This window comes from Gavialis gangeticus, unplaced genomic scaffold, assembly GCF_001723915.1.
Source record: "Gavialis gangeticus isolate Ggan-Ray unplaced genomic scaffold, GavGan_comp1, whole genome shotgun sequence".
Taxonomy (NCBI): domain Eukaryota; kingdom Metazoa; phylum Chordata; order Crocodylia; family Gavialidae; genus Gavialis; species Gavialis gangeticus.
In genome coordinates, this window is record NW_017729008.1 from 8514294 (window position 1) to 8532058 (window position 17765).

Here is a 17765-nt window from a genome sequence, read left to right on the forward strand (position 1 = left end):
TCAAAGACCAAGATTCTTTAGAAAAAAGACAAACAGCTCTATTACTGGTTGCAAAACTCTCTCTTTCCCCTTGCTATTAGGCCATCTTTACCACCTGTAATACTTATGTAACAATCCAATCTATTTCTCTACTGCCTTGCCATGACCTAGGAGATATCACCTACTCAAGGCAATTATGTCCATAGGGGATGAGTCACCACAACAAAAATTAGTGTTCAGATTTTATTTCACCTATTAAGTGGGTAAGTGGATTTTGGCACCTAAGTGCTATTTTATTCCAGCCTGCTTGAGTCCCTGAACAAATTAGTGCAAAATGTGGTTAGGTTCTCCTTCTCCTCAGTGTTTTTTGTGAGAGTTAACAGTCAGATGATGGTGTGCCACTACAGTAGATAAATTAATGGATTTTCAGGGATCTGAACAGGTGAGTCCACTTAAATGCCCCGAAGATGGAAAAGACTCTGATTCAGCAAAACACTTATTTATACATGTACTTAACATTAAGCATATGAGTTGTCCCCCTGTCAAATGAACCTACAACCACTCAAATCTGTAAAATACCAAAATTAAGGTTGTTCTTTGGGAGGGATTGTTAATTAGCGTACATGTATCATCATGCTGGGTGTGCCTAGACTGCTTCCAGAAGAATCATGGAGAATCATAAAGAAGCAGGGTTGGAAGGGATCTGTAGAGGTCATCTAATCCAACCCCCTGCCTGAGGTAAGACTGTCCCTATCCAAACCATCCTATACAATCCATAATCTAAACCAGGGGTGGGCAATTATTAGAGCTAATGGGCCACTTATCAAGTTTTGGTGAGTTGCTAAGGCTGAGGAGCGGGGAGCTGAGGAGATGCTAATTGATCCAGTCCAGCCTGCCTGTCACTGCCAGAAATCTGAGGAGGGAGGACTATGCCCCACACCACTTCACTCTGTCATACCTGGGGTAGGGGCAGGCCAAGCCACATGGTGGCCTCCACCCTACTGCATCCATCTCCCTCCACTGACTTCCTGTTAGTGCTGCACAGTTGTGACATGGCAGCCACGTCTGCATGGGACAGGGTGCAATGCAGCAAGCTGAGTAGCCATCTTGCCCAACTGTTTGCTGTAATGAGCCATTACTACTGTGCCACACTGGGAAAGTCAGGGGTGGATGCTCTAGGCCAGGCCCACTCCTCTGTACCAGCCAGCATGAACGCACCTCCTAGAAGCACCAGGGCAGCAGTGACTCATCACAGCAGACAGGTGGGAAGGCAGCATGGCTACATAGCACACTGCACCACTCCCTGTCCCATACAGATCTGGCTGCTGATGGCCACAGTGCTAGGACTCCACAGCCTCAGTGCCAACAGAAATCCAGGTGTGGGGGGCATGGATGTGTCAGGGGTGTCTGTATGTTGCACAGAGAAGTCTGTATGCTGCACAGCCCAGCCCCAGCTGCAAGAGAGCAGAACAGTGTGGGGTGCAGATCTGCCTCCTCAGGCTCCCAGTGGTGGCTGGTGAGCTAGATACGAACTATTGGTGGGCTGTATATGGCCAGCAGGCTGTATTTTGCCCACTCCTGGGTTAGAGCATTGGTGTGGGAAGTAGGAGGTGCTGGATCAAACGAGCAGAGTCTGAGGCCGGCATGAAATCTGGGTCTCCTATATCCTGAGTGACTAAAACATCTGCACTATAGCATAAAAAGCGCTGCTCAGCTCCCAAGCAGTCAGGAGACACACACCCCAGAGCCCACACTAACAAGGACTGCCCACCCCATGGGCTGTATCTCCACAGTCCTCTCAGGAGATACAGCTCATAGATGTCCTCCTCCCGCAAACCAGTGGAAGTTATTTGAAAATGATCCTGACTGGATACTGCAGGAGCCTTTATGGACCTGAACTGTGACAGCTGTAAATTGTCTACTATAAACATTTGTAACTGTAACATTACTGTACTGAGCTTGGCCTGCACTATAGATCTCAAGGAAAACTACAAAAATGAGGCTACTGAGAGTCATGATACTTATTGTGAGAAATAATTCATTGTGGAAAAAAAAAGTGTCCCGTATGTCAATGTGCAAATTGTACGATGTCAGGCACTGCAGAAAAGCTGAAGATACTTAGACAGAATATAAAATAGGTCTAATGTTAATATAGTTAAATCATTTGTCTTTTCAAAGAAAGGCATTGAAGTACTGCCAAAGTGTTCTCCCAGGAAACAAAGGCCTAGCATGTATCCAGTATTTCTACCAGAACTAGTTAAGGTCTGATGCTTAAGAAATAGCATTTTCCATATCAAATTTCTATGCAGTTAAGTTTCCTGTCACACTTGCTAGGAGAAAGCACCAATATTTTCACATGGTTAAGCACACTGTGTTTTGTAGTAAGAATGATAGAAGGTTCTGTTACATATATGAAGGTGGATTTACATTTATTTTGATTGCATCTAATTTCTTTGTGGGCTGCTTTTAGTAATATCTGCACTCAGCTCACCTCCTTAAAAGTATTGAATTCATTTTAAAAAAAAGCAAAACCAGCATTTTGACACAAAAGCAAAATATCTGAAGTCATTATGCTTACATGTATCTTTAGCACCTTAAGGTGCCTTAATGTTCCATTGTCATTCACTTAAATACTCATTACATTTGCTTGAGTTCTCTTATTCCAATACACTTCTTCCAGAGCTTATAACTACCACATGCACAATACAATTTTCATATAGAATGATGGAAATGAAGGACCAAAATGGACCTGCAAGATCATCAAATCCAGCCCCTGCCATGGGCAGGAAGTTACTGGAGCTCAAATGAGCTCAACAAAGTGCTTATTCAGCCTCATCTTGAACACCTCCAAGGATGGCAACTACACCATCTCTGCTGGGAGCATATTCCAGATTCTGGTAACCCTTATGGAAAAAAGTGTTTTCTTTTGTCCAGCCTAAATTTTACCTTTATTAGATTGTGCCCATTGGTCCTTGCCCTCCCCTGATGTGCCTTCCTGAAGATTTGCTCTTCTAGATCTGGATGCTTACCCCTAATGTACTTGTAGGCAGCTATCAAGCCACGTCTCATTCTTGTCTTACCAGGCTAAACAGGCCCAGATCCCGGTGTCACTCCTCTTAGGGCCTATCCTCCAGCCCCCGCCCCGGCACTAGGGATGGTGTGCAAGCACTTTATTTTTTCCAGCAGGTCAGAACCTCATGATCTACAGGCACTCTTTTCAGCTTTATAGGCTTAGTTTCAAAGTACTGTTTATATGATTTGAGGGCTAATGTAAAACAGAAAAGCTGAAGACAACATCAAGCTATAGTTATTCAAGCTGATTGAACTTTATTGGCTAAATGATTTTTTTTTTCCTTTCAAAACATACTTCATTGTCAATGCCAAAATATGTCACTCAGATATCTGGATTTTAATGAGAAGGTCCAGGAAAGACTAGTTGGTCACTACCAGAGAAAGACAAATTAAAAACCTGACTTTTTTGATCCAAAAGAAAAACATTTCAACACAATTCTGTTCCATGGAAATGGGCAAAAGCTTTTGCTTTTTGTGCCCGCCTCTGCTCGATGATCTGCTCCTGTGCTGCCTTTGCCCGGGCAGCAGGTCTTACACACCAAGGAGCCCCATGTAGACCCCAGAGCGTTCCTTGATCACCTTCAGGGTGTCCCCCAAACTCACCAGCCACAACTTTGGGTGATCCTTCAGTGAAGGGGATCCCCTTTGAGGATGCCTCCAGAGTGGTCACATGTCCTGGTGGATATTCATAGGGCTCAACCTCTGCTACACCCCGGCCATATGCCAACCTTCGAGATGAGCCTCAGGATCTTTTGCAGCTAGCCCCTGTTGATGTCTTTCTTGGTTCCCACAGGTCCTCCTTTGTGGATGGATGCCTTGGGCTCTGACCAGACCCGGAGGGTCTGGGGACACTCTGCCTTCAGGGTTATCCCTTTTGATGCCCTGCACATTCTACTACAGATGCTGCCAGTCATTGCCACGTTCACACGTTGTCCTTCATCTTCAATTGGGGTCTCTAATCCCCCCAAACCTGGTAAGGTGTGCTAGACTATCCTGCTCTAGGCAGGGAACTAAAACAGAACAGACCAAGAGAGAAAAACACAAGCAGGAATGACTCCAAAGTGAAAAAAAAAAGAAACTAGAGACAGGACTGAAGGAAAAATGAAAGAGAGAGAAAAAGAGCAACCATGGGACTGACAGTCCCACGCTCCCCTCACCCCTAATGCCCCTAAGCTAGTGCGTCCCCTGAGTCAGGACCCATGCTTTCACCCCAGCTGGGGCTTCTTTTATCTTCTCCTGGCTCTGCCTCCGCTCTGGGGTCTAAGCACCCGTCGCCTCTAGCAGGAGCTCCTTCGCTGGCTCTTGCTGCCACTGGTGCTGGCCTCACTGCCGGCTCCTCTGATCCTTGCCGGTCTTCTCTGGAGTGGGGATCTCCTGCAGCCCCTGCTGTCACCGCTGCTGCTGCCCTCACTGCCAGATCCTCTGATCCCCGCCGGTCATCCCAGGCCTCTGCTGCCTCTGCAGTGGCTGGACGCACTCCGCCTGGCAGTCCCCCGCCATTCCTCCAGCACTCAGTGTCCTTTTTCCCATGCTCCCGGGGCCGGCTTTTATCTTTGCCGGGTAACACCTCTTCATGACGTCACCCGGCTCCAGCTGGAGATGAGCACGGCTGATAAACCACTCATGCGGTTTTCCCTGGCACGCCTCTTTGCTTCTCCAGAGCCCTGCAACAGGTAGGTTTTTCTTTCCTATTTCCTTCATCTGGGGTCTGCCTGTAGGTAAGACTTCCCCTTTGCCCGATCCTGCATCTCTGGGACACTTTTATTCTATGCTGAATTAAAATAAATTTTGCAACCTTGAAATATTGAAAATGGTAACAAGTTACAATCCTCACTTTCTTTTCCATATGAGGTTGTAGTATTTATGTCTTTGTGTCTTTATTTTTATTATTTATTACATCACATAAAGAGATATTGAACTGCCTATGGGATGCAACCTTATACTGTTCATATGTATTACAGAATATGCATTTAAACAACTGTATCACAGGACTTAAAATTCAAATCAAGTTATAGAAAAATAATGATTGGGAGTATAAGTTAATATCAAAACATAACACCTTACAATAGATTTTATATCTTCAAACGGTAATGATTTCAAATGCACAAAACCATCAGTTTTGATTAAATTTAGTTTTAAAGTGCATTGCTCCCTGTTGTCCCATGCCCCATCTCTAATACTGGCCAAACTAGATACTTGCAAGGAAGGGACAATAACCCACATTAGGTTGGCAGGATTATCTGCCCCTATTGACCATCCCCTTATGCCTAAATAGACAGAGTTTGTTTTAAACCTTTAAAGATAAGGTTTTAGAAATTCATAAACATGTTCAATGGCATATATCCAATTAAGAATATACAGACACAAACTTCAAGAGAAAATGACAATACATTTCTGAGAACTGATAGCTGATCTGAGATGTAAGGAGCTAAGACAATTACTGTTGTAGAGTTAGAACAGATGTGTACAGCAAAAATCATGTGCCAGGGATTTGGACCACTTGATCTGTGAAGTCAGGAATGTGTCACACTCTACACTGTTCTATCTTTCCCCTACACCATATGCCCCCATTTGGGGATAAACAAAGGTCCTCTTTTTATGGCATACATGGGGCACAAACTTCCTCCAGCAGAGTTGGATTAACTTGCTGCTCCCCCCTACACGCCTGTCCTCTTCACCAATGCTGATTTTCACTCTAACAGGATATTTTATCCCAAAATATATAGGGCTCAGTAACTCTGCAACCCTTTCCTTTCACCAAGTAACTGAGACACTCAGAACTTGATCTTAAATAAGGAATGTATTTAAAAAAGCACAAGATTGAAACAAAAATAAATTATCTGTACCCCTTGACAATGTTTCAATGCTAAACTATCCAAACTTTTCCTCAGGTCATTTGTTCCCAAAAGCTTAATAGGAAGGAACTGCCTTTTTTTGCTTACACAGAAAATATGACAAAACTGGAGGTTTGAATTGTTTTTTTCCCCCCACTGGCATTACACTTTGATAACTAAGGTAAGCACATTAGATACCTATAGATGTGCTTATTCACGTTCCAATTAGAATGTTCCAGTGTCACCTCACCACCAAACGTATGAAACCCCCACAAGTTTCAAAATCGCCACAGGGATGCTTTATCTACACTTCATCAAATGAGCTTTAGATAAAGCATCCCATGGCCATTTTGAACTGTGTGTGGGGCTTAATACATGTGACGGTGAGTCATTTAATTAGACCAGCTGTCCAGGAACCGCTGTCATTAAAATGTTCCCCCTGCACCCCCTCCTTCAAGCTTGTGTATAGGCAGTATTCTGATTCGGCCAATTCAGAGGAAAGTGATTTGATTCTGAGATTTGGATCACTGTCCTGAAATGATTCAGCTGAATTGGCTTCGGAAGATTTGACGCTGATTTGGAGATTCGGCCATAGACTATGATGGGAACTCACTGAAACACCTATAACTTTGTCACATTTTGGCTGATTTGAATAAGTATTACAGGGATAGTAGCCCTCTTTGAGGGCATAATGCCTGTTAAGCTTCAAGGAGATAGGTGCATGAGTTTCCGGGAAACTGCACCTCAAACTGCTGAAAGCAAAACTGTTGACATGTGTGACTTTGTGTGTGTGTTAAGGCACAGTGGGATAAAAACAGAAGGCATGATAGCTCCTTCTGAGGACAGGAGGCCTGCCAGGTTTCAAGGAGATAGGTGCAGGGGTTTCCTGGAAACTACACCTCAGGCTGCTGACAAGGAAAACTCTTGACATGTCTGACTTTGTGTGTGTGTGTTTAGGCATGCCCTCACTGGTCCTGAGGCCTCTACATGACATGGTAGTGCACCCCAATGAGGTCTCCTTCTCCCCTACAGCCTCAGTTCAGCCCACCACTTTAAATAACAACAGGTAAGCAATGCACTGCAGGATAATAGCACTAGCATGTCAGGCAGCCAAACTTGCACAGAGCCCTTCTTTCCTTTCCTGCAGAAGCTTCTTCTCCAGCAGCTGCCAGAGAACTCTCTCTGCCAGCCCCAGCCCTGGGGCTTAGATATGCCCAGGGGGCTGCCTCCTTCTGGTCAGCTGACTGGAGGCAGTGCTAGGGGTGTTGGCCTAAGGACATGGCAGTGGCAGACAAAATTATTTGGGTCAACCTGGCATCTTTTAGTAGACCAACTGAATAGTTAGAGAAATATATCTTAGTAAGCTTTCGGGTTGAAAAACCCTTAGTCAGGCTGAGGAAGCACCTGCAGTTGGTGTCTGTGTGTGCTCTTCCTGGGTGGAAGGAATAGTAAAGAAGCCAGAGGCTAGCATGCAATGCAGGCAAGAAAGCCATCAGTGAAAATGGAAATGGAGGCATCAGGGAGTGAAAGAGACAGACTTGGGTGGGAGATGGGGAGTGGGACATAGCAGGTAAAATTGGAGAGGTACCTGGGGAGTCAGATGTCTGGCTGGTTGTAGTGTGTTATATATCCAATCTCTGTGTTGATTCCATGAGTTTCTGTATGTAGGAGGTTGATGAAGTGAAGTTCATAGGCTGGTCTGTGAAAAGTGGTTTGTAAATTCAAACAAGCACTGAATCTTACTAACCTCATCACCAGACGCCAACATTCTACAGCCCAAAACTCAAAACCTGCCAACATATCTCCAATACCCTCACAAATTGTGCACCAGAATCTATCAAAGACAACTACCTGTGGGGGCATATTTCTTACCAAAAAAAAACTCCACTCTGTCTCCAGTCTCTCAGGCTTGATCCTCAAAGAGAATTTACAAACCACTTTTCATAGACGGGGCAATGAACTTAACTTCATTAAGCTCCTAGGTTCAGAAACTCATGGACTCAATATAGACATTGGATTTATGATCCAAAATGATCGCACACTACGCTACCCTCCCCCCCAACACTTCTGAGTCAAGGGCAGGGATCCTGCCTTATCCCCCTCCTCAGCAGGCAGAGGCACAACAACAGGGAAAGCTGAGCCATCTGCCCCCACAACCTCCTCTAAGTTGCCTTCCTGAAAAGGACACCTGGGTCTAGGGGAACTTTGAGGGGTGTGGAGCACAAACTCAGTTTCCACCTTGGTCCCCAGAATTTTCTTAGCTAAGGCACTCAGGTTCCCTGGTTCCAGGTCCAGCCGCTCCTCTGGCAGTGGGAAGCACATGCTGGGATCTGAAATTCAGTGGAGGAGACTGTCATTCTGCTGCTGGTGGCTAGTTCTGGTGTTAGGGGTGGTTGTGCAGGTGCAGGGACAGGTACTGCTCCCACCTCCTTGCTCCCACTGGCAGCAGAAGGCTCATGGCTGTCAGGAAAGAGGGTGCAGCTATGCTGGGGGGGAGGGAACTCCCAGCTCTAGCTCTCCCACTACCCCCTCTAGCCCCTCTCCCTCCCCTGCCAGAAGACCTGGAACCTGCCTTTCCAGTACGCTTCATATTAATCTGTCCTGTTCTGGAAAATGTGTCTCTGTGTGTATGAAGTTGTAACATCTCTTCTTCTAAGTCTCTGATGTATGACTGTGCCTGATTTCTTCTGTGCTGTTTTTACTGTTATGTGTGTAACTAAAATTATATCTCCTCTTCTTCTTGTCTAATGTATTACTGTCTGACTTTTTCTGTGTTGTGTTTAATAATATCTCTTCTTCTTCTATGATGTATGTGTCTGACTTCTTCTTCTGTGTTGTGTTTAGTCTGTATCTGTGTTGTCAGCAGGTCTGCCAAGTACCCCCTCTATCCTTGTAATTCCCATCTGCCAGGACTTGGATCTTAAAGAAAAGAAATAGGGAGGAAGTGGTTGTTACAGAAGGAAGTACCTGCGGGAAGTACCATGCTGAATAAACTTACTTTTAGTGCTTTTATTCAATGGCTCTCTGTTGTTAGCAGGACACTCCCTTTGGGGGGGAGATCGCAGTCCAAGGGGTTAATCTTGGGGTCTCCAGCCTCCTGGCCAGCCCCCATTCTAATGCTACAGTCAAGGGATGCCACACCCTCTTTCACTATTTAACCTGTTAGCGGCTTGTTACAGCCGCCGTCAGTCCTATCATTGTTGTTAATTAGTCGATTAGAGGCTTGTTACAGCTGCCGCCTGTGGCTTTCCTTGGCAGAGCCAGAGTATAGGCTCCACGGCTCCTTCTAGCTCTGGCGGTTTCTCTCTGTCTCTAGAGTTTCCTCCCCTTTCTTCTGGGCAGGACAGGAGTCGTCACTCCCACCGTCGGCAACCTTATGTAATCGGCTTGTTTCTCTGCTAACTAGGGTTCCAGCCCACGGCTCGGCTTCCCTTTTTCCCCCGCACTCACCGTCGTCCTGGTAGCCTCTGGGTAAGTTCAAGTAGGGTTAGGTCCTGAGCTTTCTTCTCCCCGATCCTCCTTTCTGGAGCCTCGCTTCTTCTGCTTTATTTTCCTTTTTTCCTTGTGGTGCCCACAAGCATCCCTCCTCCTCTTTCTCTTCTTCTTATCCCCCGGAGTCTGGTCACCATTGGCTTCTCATGGGCCAGGGCCCACCCTCCTCGTGGGCTAATTATTTCCAGCTGCCCCTGTTACCTTAGCAACAGGGCCTCAATGGAGACCCTGTTACATGTGTGTAACTATATAATATCTTTTCTTCTTCTCTGTGTATGTGTGTGAATGTGTGTAATGTATGTGCTTTCCTGCACAGTGGTGGATCACACTACCAGGGAAAATGCAGCTTTGTTTTTTAAAAGTGTGTGTTTACAAGATCAAATAAGAGGTTTTGTGGGGGAAGAATAAGTTGAAAGAAATGGATTGGATAGGGGGAAGTAGAGGGATTCTAGTTAGTAAGCTTTATATAATCCTTTACAAGAACGGAAACTAGCAGAAGACTGACTAGGTAGGAAGTCAAGCCAGTCCAGTACCTTTCAGATGCTGTTGCTCAGGCAGAAACAGCTCACAAAAGGCACAGAAAGGCTTCAGACAGAGACTTATATACTATTTCTATGTCCCTCCCCCAAAACACTGTGATTGGAAGGGGACTCAAGAAAAGATCATAGTCACTGGACAGCTAGAGATGTCAGTCTTTCCCCTGCACCCCCCACTTCCCCTCCCTCTTCTCAGTTTCTGTGTCCCTGAAAGACTGCCTTCCAAATCTCTGATCTCTGAATCTTTTCTGAATCAATTCAGAGATTTTTTTTCCTCCAAATTTGATTCGGATTCAGTGATTCAGCCTCCAAATCAAGATGAATCTTCTCCAAATTGAATCAGCCACAGAAGCTTTGCACTCCCCTAATAGGCGGCCATTACTTTTAGAAAAGAGTTAAGCCTTCCCTTAATCCAAGTCATACTCTCCTTTCAAAAGCTGTGAAATGATACTTGTACTATTAGGTGGTGCTGAAGGAAACTGAGAAGAGCCCCAATTTGTAGGAAATAAAAACGTAATTTACACCCAGATTAAGCAAATGTCTTGCAGACACATTTCAAAGACTCTCTTACTACACTGATAGTCAAGTTCTGCTCATAATCATCTTCCTGCCACCTTGACTTATTTAAGGACTTGCTCAGACTTGTTCTAAAATATTATAATATATAAAAGCATTTAGGTGCCAAAACTTCATTTAATTCTGTAAACCTGATGAAACTCAACATTAATAATACACTGTTGAGACTTGTATCTGATTGTTTCAGAACTGATTGATTGTTGGGTTTTCTTTCCCTTCATGCTCTATATCATCTTACAAATAGGACCAGAATTTTAAATAGTAGAATGGATTCCTATTTTATTTTGTTGGGGGTTTTTTGTCCTGTAAGTCCTTTCTGTTGCAAGCCATGGATCCTGCAACTCTTACTCTTACTACTAGTCTACTGGAGGTTAGGGGAAGGATTCTGAGTGACCTAGTCAAATTGGAGGATGGGGACAAAAAAAGTCATGAGGTTCAACAAGGGCAAATGCAAAGTCCTTCACTTAGCACTGAACAATGCCATGCACCAGTACAGGCTGGGGGACTGACTGGCCGGGCAGCACCTCTTCAGGAAAGAACCTGGGTACTGCAGTGCACAATAAGTTGGATATGAGTCAGCAGTGTGTCCTTGTTGCCAAGAAGTCTGACAGCATACTGGGATGCATTAGTAAGTGTGTTGCCAGTTGGTCAAGGGACGTGATTATACTCCTCTATTCAGCACTGGTGAGGCCACATCTGGAGTACTGTGTTCAGTTTTGGACCCCCAACTACAGAAAGGTTGTGGACAAATTGGAGAAAGTCCAGCAGAAGGCAACAAAAAGGGTTAGGGAGTTGGGGGACATGACTCATGGGGAAAGACTTGGGGAACTAGGCTTATTTACTCTAGAAGAGAGGACACTGAGAGGGGGACTTAATAACAGCCTTCAGCTACCTGAAGGGGGGTTCAAAAGAGGATGGAGCTAGGCTGTTTTAAGCGGTAGCAGATGACATGACAAGGACCAATGGTCTCAAGTTGCAGCAGGGGAAGTTTAGGTTAGATATTAGGAAGAACTTTCTCACTAGGAAGGTAGCAAAACACTGGAACAGGTCACCCAAAGAGGTGGTGGAAGCTCCATCCTTGGAGGTTTCTAACCTGGCTAGACAAAGCTTTGACTGGGATGAGCTAGTTAAGGATGGTCCTGCTTTGAGCAGGGGCTTGGACTAGATTACGTCCTGATTTCCCTTCCAATCCTAATTTTCTATGGTTCTATGACTGTTTGATCAAAGCTAGCAAAGACTCATCAATGGAATATAATTCAATAGAGCTTCTCTTTCTGGGAATACATGTAGCAACATCTTCTAAAACACATATTATTTCCATTAATTTCCCATTTCCATCAGGTGTTATATTCTGGAGCTCATTATATCACTAATTGTTGGTAGACCTGATGCCAGTGAAGAATCAAGAACTATAACAAACTCTGCCAAATGGTCTCTCTAACCCAGAGCTAACCAGAAGGTCCTTTTCGTGAATAGAATAGTCTCAATACCTGTTTTAAATACACATCTATAATAACTATAGTATGTATCCAGTCCTGCACCATCTTTGGTAGACCTCAACTGCCAAAGGAAGAGAGACACACAAACCATATGTGCATATCACAATATTAGGGATGCTATTATTCTGTCTTCAATTTTCATTGTAGAACTAAATTAAGAGTTAATGTTCTAAATCAACAAAGAGGGATTAAAACAATCCTGAAGTAGAGATAATCATACTGCAATTTCAAAACAAAGCAATGACTCTTTGGTAAGAAGCAAGAGCACCACACATTGCAGAAAATGTTGGCTATCTACTGGTACTAGCATAAACTAATCATCTGATTTGACAGCTTCTTAAAACACCAACCATGGAGTCCCAATCTAGTATTTTCCTATTAGTTTAACAGAAAAAATATCTGTTTATTTCATTAACATGATCATCACTAGAAAGAATCATAGATAGCAAATCATACACAAAAGCCATTGGGGTTAATACAGATAAAAACTGCATAAGATGCTTTTGAAAAGGCATTAAATAAAACTTTGCAAATACCTAAAATCTAATATCTTTAATTTTGCTTCATTTGTCTGTTAGTCATGAATATAGGATTTTCTAAGCAGTTTAGCAGAGTAACTATCATAGAAATCTTCAAAGCCATACATATCCATCTGATAAAAGCATAAACCACAGCTTGGTCTAATAAAAGATATCAGATTTACCCAAAGAACCTTGTCAGCTTATTAAGCAGCCACTTTGGTTGCACACATTTGAATAAGAAAAAGTCATACTTCATTTTCATTTACAGCTTTTCTATACTTGATGTCCTAACTACCAAGCTGAATACACATAACCTTTGTATATACAATGTCTTGCTCTTTCATGAGATTGCAGGATATTGATTTTATGTCATAATGCAATGATGAACCCCTTCCATACATGGCTGGTTGTACCAAGAAATGGTCTAGTGCTTATGCAATGGCTTGATTTTCCCAGGATGAAAATGTATTTATGGCTGCACAATTAAATCAACTCCATTTCTTCATCCCTCCTTCCCTCTTGTTGTGGACGTAAAAATAGATTGTGCATTTTTATTTGATATCATATCAACAAAAAAATATGTCAATAGTATTGCGTACTTCTATTCCTGCCTGCTTTCTCAAGTTTATAGCTTGGAGTCCCTTTGCATGCTGGAGATCATGTGAGAATTTTTTACCTACAGGACTGGACATTTGTTAGCTAGCAGAACAGGCATAATAAGGTAGCAGACTCATAGTAGCACAAAATGAAATGATCCAGAGCATTTTTATTGAAATTTCAGTTCTTCTCCATTTATTGTAGAAAGCAGGGATGGAATTTCAAAACTACATTTCCAAAGTGTTTTATGGAGTTCTCTTGCCTGAATACCGAAAGCTATAATTACCACAATAAAACTAGGGTCTGAGATGCCAATATAGCATAACTTATACCAGTGTAAAATGCTATGATCTACAAATAAAGTGTACTAAGTACTCGGAAGATTAGTTATATCTAATAGCATTTCAGGTATTCACAGTAAGCTCAGCATGTAGCCAGTAAATTTTTAATGTATATTTAATAAACATTAAACTTTATGATGAAGAGAGTGCAAACTTTTAGTCATTGGATTGTGTCTCAACAGTATCATAGGGAAAGACATTGACTGATTGCTTAAATAAAAAGAAACAACTGAATAAAATGTTGTTGACATGTTTAGGTAAGTAGCAGTATAAATATTTTTTCCACCTCTGAGTTTTTTCTTCTTCTTTGTAACACACTGAGAAATAAGGCACAGAAGTCTCAAAGACATGAAGTATGAGCTGCCTATAGGAGTGCCCCTTACTTCCATGGATCTGGAGGCAGAGACCTTCTGTTCCATAACAAGTGCAGATCATTGTTTTGGCATTTAATAAAAATAAAGTTACCAAGTCCACCAATTTCAAAGGGAAGATGACATTTTAAATAATTGTTTAAGAAGAGATGGATCCGTCCAAGGTCACACAGGTCATTTGGAGTGGAAGAAAGCAGAGAAGACATTCTCCACAATTGGTTGGATGTGGGGGTAGAATCAAGCTTACTGCATATAATATCTTGAAACAAAATCAGTCAAAACACCAAAGTTAAAAAAAAAAAAAAGGAGGAATACTAGAATATTTTGAAAGCAGTATGTGCAGAGAATTATGCCTTTACAAATTAAAGTCCCATATTTACGACAAGAAAGGTGACAGCAACTGTTTGGTTTGGAACTCAGAAACCAATGGAAATATGAAGCTTTGTAGTGTAGGATGCACTTTGGAGAACATTAAATAACCACGTTAGAAGAAAATAATAATAATGCTAATATGATTTAGTCTGTAGCAGGCCAGTGGGAGATGCTCCTTCATCGAGCCACTCAGCTTACGGCACGCAACCACCTTCCAGGCTCTGGGTGCCTCCCTGGGGGTGCCTCACATCTGACCAACCCCTTTCTGGAACACATCCAGTAGCCTGGGGGTAACTCAGCCACCCCCCAGAATCTGGACTGATCTTGCACGTGTGCCCTCTGGGAAACACAGGCCTAGTAGTCCTTGAGAGTACTTGACTCACTGCAAGAACTTGGTGTGCTTCCCTCAGTCTCAAACACAAATAGTGTTCTCCCTTAGCCAAACCAAGGGGACCCCAAGGCATAATCTAGACTCTCTCCCAATAAGTCTCCCACGCTAGGTACAAAGGCGAACTTTATTGGTTACAAGGAGTAGGTTTGTAACAGGGTAAAGAATATCAGAGAAATACCTTAGAGCATGGTAATCTTTGATTATGCATCAGTGTTACTGCAAGCTATATATCTAGTTAGACATCAAGTAGATTACTCACAAGTAGCATCCAGAGGCAGGTGGAAATTTCCTCTGGAGGCAAGCAGTTCTTTGACCATAAGTTTCAAAAGAGAGAGAGAGTTTCAGATGGTCCAGCTTCTCTGAGAGTTCTCATCATGGCTGCTGCCCCTCCTCCTGGGAAGTTCTTAACTTATATAGACCTTATGACCTCATTTACCTGATCCAATGAAAGCTAGTAACTGTTGGCTGCCAGCCAATCAATTTGAAATGCATCACTGGTTGCTGGGTAGACTGGCAGGGTCTCTATCCCCTTCCCAGTCATGATAACATTGCCTAGAACAATAGGGAGTTTAAGCCCCAACCCCAGTGTGTGAGGCCAGTCATGTAGGCAGAGGGAGGAGGTTTCCCCGCTCCCTCAGGACGGTATTCAGCTCAGGTTACAACTTAGGGTTACCTGAAGCTGATGGGGCCAGAGGTGTCTGCCCTCTGCAGGGACCATGGTAACCAATTTTTCAGATAGCAGAGTTTGGGGAGAGACAGAGGTAGTATTCTGCCACATAGTCCACATATCTCTCTTTAGGCTTTGACAGGCTCTTTAGACAACTTGTCTTAGAGGGCACGTCCACACATGCAAGCACGTGCACTTGCAGCAGCTCAAATGGAAGTGGTGCAAATTTGGTCCAGGGCCTTTTTCCTCAGTGCATGTGCTCAGACATGCATTTTGTTGTGGAGTAAATTGTGCCACTAGGGGCAAAATAACCCTGCCTGCCTCCTCCCGGATCTTCAGACAGGGGGAGCTGGAGCCCGGGCCAGCACCTGTGCTGTGCCCAGCAGTATAAAGAATTTCCCTGTCCTGGCTCCAGCAGTATAAAAAGCCACCCTGGCAAGTAGCTCAGGGCCCAGCCAATTGGTACCTGGGGACACTACTCCTTGTGGCATCTGGACTGCTGAAGCAGCCCTGAGTTCTCTGTACCCTCTACCCACTGCAGCAGTCTGGCAGTGGGGGCTGCTGCCTGGATGTGACCTGCTGTGAACCTGCCAGACCCAAATGGGGACTGCAGAGCCAGTAGAGGCATCTGCCCCTCTGGGCCAGCTGCCAGTGGACTGCAGTTGCAGGGTTGGCCTTTGTGTGGTACTACTACCATTTGTGCGCCCTGTCCGGCCATCTGGGAAGCTATCACCCAGAAGCTGTTCTGGGTGTGGTGGCCTGCTTTGAACTGTCAAAGCATGTCCTCCTGGCCCCATTTGGTGTTCCCTATTGGAAAACTGAAAAATCCCTGATAAAAGAAAGCCCAAAATACCCCCAAATCCATGTTTCTCCACAAGTAAAACAGAAGAACACTATAAAGAGAGAGAGAGAGAGTGAGACAGAGACAGCAATCAGTTGGACAATGTTTTATTGATATATCTACAGTATTAAAGCAAGTCTATTATCATAATAATAAAGTGAACTCTAAATACAGGTTTCATGAATTGATGAATACATATTTTGCTGCCCTCCTACAGGGCAATGGCCCCTATACAAGGGATTGGTCCCCCCCACAAGGGCTATGGCCCCCCAACAGGGGATTCAGCCCCTACACAAGGGGTGCAGCCCCCACACAAGGGGTGCAGCCCCCCAACAGGGGATTCAGCCCCCACACAAAGGGTTCAGCCCCTCAAAACGGGGTTCAGACCCCCAACAGAGGGATCGGCACTCTCACAAGGGGTACAGCCCCCCAATGGGGGGTTCAGCCCCCATACAAGGGGTACGGCCCCTCAGTGGGGACTAAATGGCCCCTGCAGGGACTACCACCCCCCTTCAAGGCCCACATGCCCCACCCCAGCCCATCGATTTGTGCCCCACCTGGCCTCATCCCCCACCAGCGGCTGCAGCCCCCCCAATGGCTGCCCCACCCACATCCACCCTCCCTGGATATCCAGGGGTCTAATTTTCTCCCCATGCTGCAAGTTTGCAGTGCAGGGAACATTTTGTTCCTGCACGTGCCTGTTGCGGTTAGACCAAGGGGTTGGACTAAATGACCTCCTGAGGTTCCTTCCAACCCTAATTTTCTATGACTTATTCCCCAGTTCCAACTAACAACTGTCTTAGTAAGTCCAAGAACTCTTAGTCCCACTAAGAGAATCCAGCGCAGAGAATCCTTACTCAACCACTAAATTGGGCTTAGTGGTAGGCCTGTACGAGTCGGCAGCGATCCAATCCAGCTTCAGATCCAGCCACTTTGGATGGCTGCGATCTGATCTGGAGCCCCAGACCAGTTTTCCGCCTCAATCTGGCTGAAGCAGCTGTGAAGCTTCGGAGCCACCTCGGACATCCGGCCATAGGGTCTAATGGGGGAATAAATAGAAGAGCTATAACTTTGTTGTGTTTTGTCTTATTTGGATGAAACTTGCAGGAATGGTAGCCTCTGCTGAAACCATAAAACCTGCCAAGTTTCAGAAAGATCCGTGCAGGGCTTTAGGGAGAACTGTACCCCAAATTCTTGAAAGCCAAACTCAAGTCACGGCTGTGTGTTACAACACAGGGGGGTCAAAACTGCAGGAATGGTAGCTCTTTCTGATGCCAGAAAGCCTGTCAAGTTTCAAGGAGATAGGTGCAGGGGTTTGGGGGGAACTGAACCTCAAGCTGTGGACAAACAAAACTCATGCCATGGGTGACACTGCATGTGCTAAGGTGCAGCAGGGTGACAGCTGCAGAGATGGTGGCCCCTGCTGTAACGCCTGCTAGCTGTTGAGGAGATCAGTGCAGGGAGGTTCTGGGGCCCTGTGCCCCTAGCTGCTGACAGAAAAAGCTCGTGCCAAGACTGTGTCTGTCTTAGGGCAGTTGATTGTCTGTATTGATTCTTTCCTCTCCTTGGCCTGGTGTTGTAGGTGCTAATTGAGGCTCGTTAAGTCATTATGTAGTAGCTAGGTCCTGTGTATTAAGCTGGTCCCTAAGTGAATTATGATTGATTGACTGGTAACT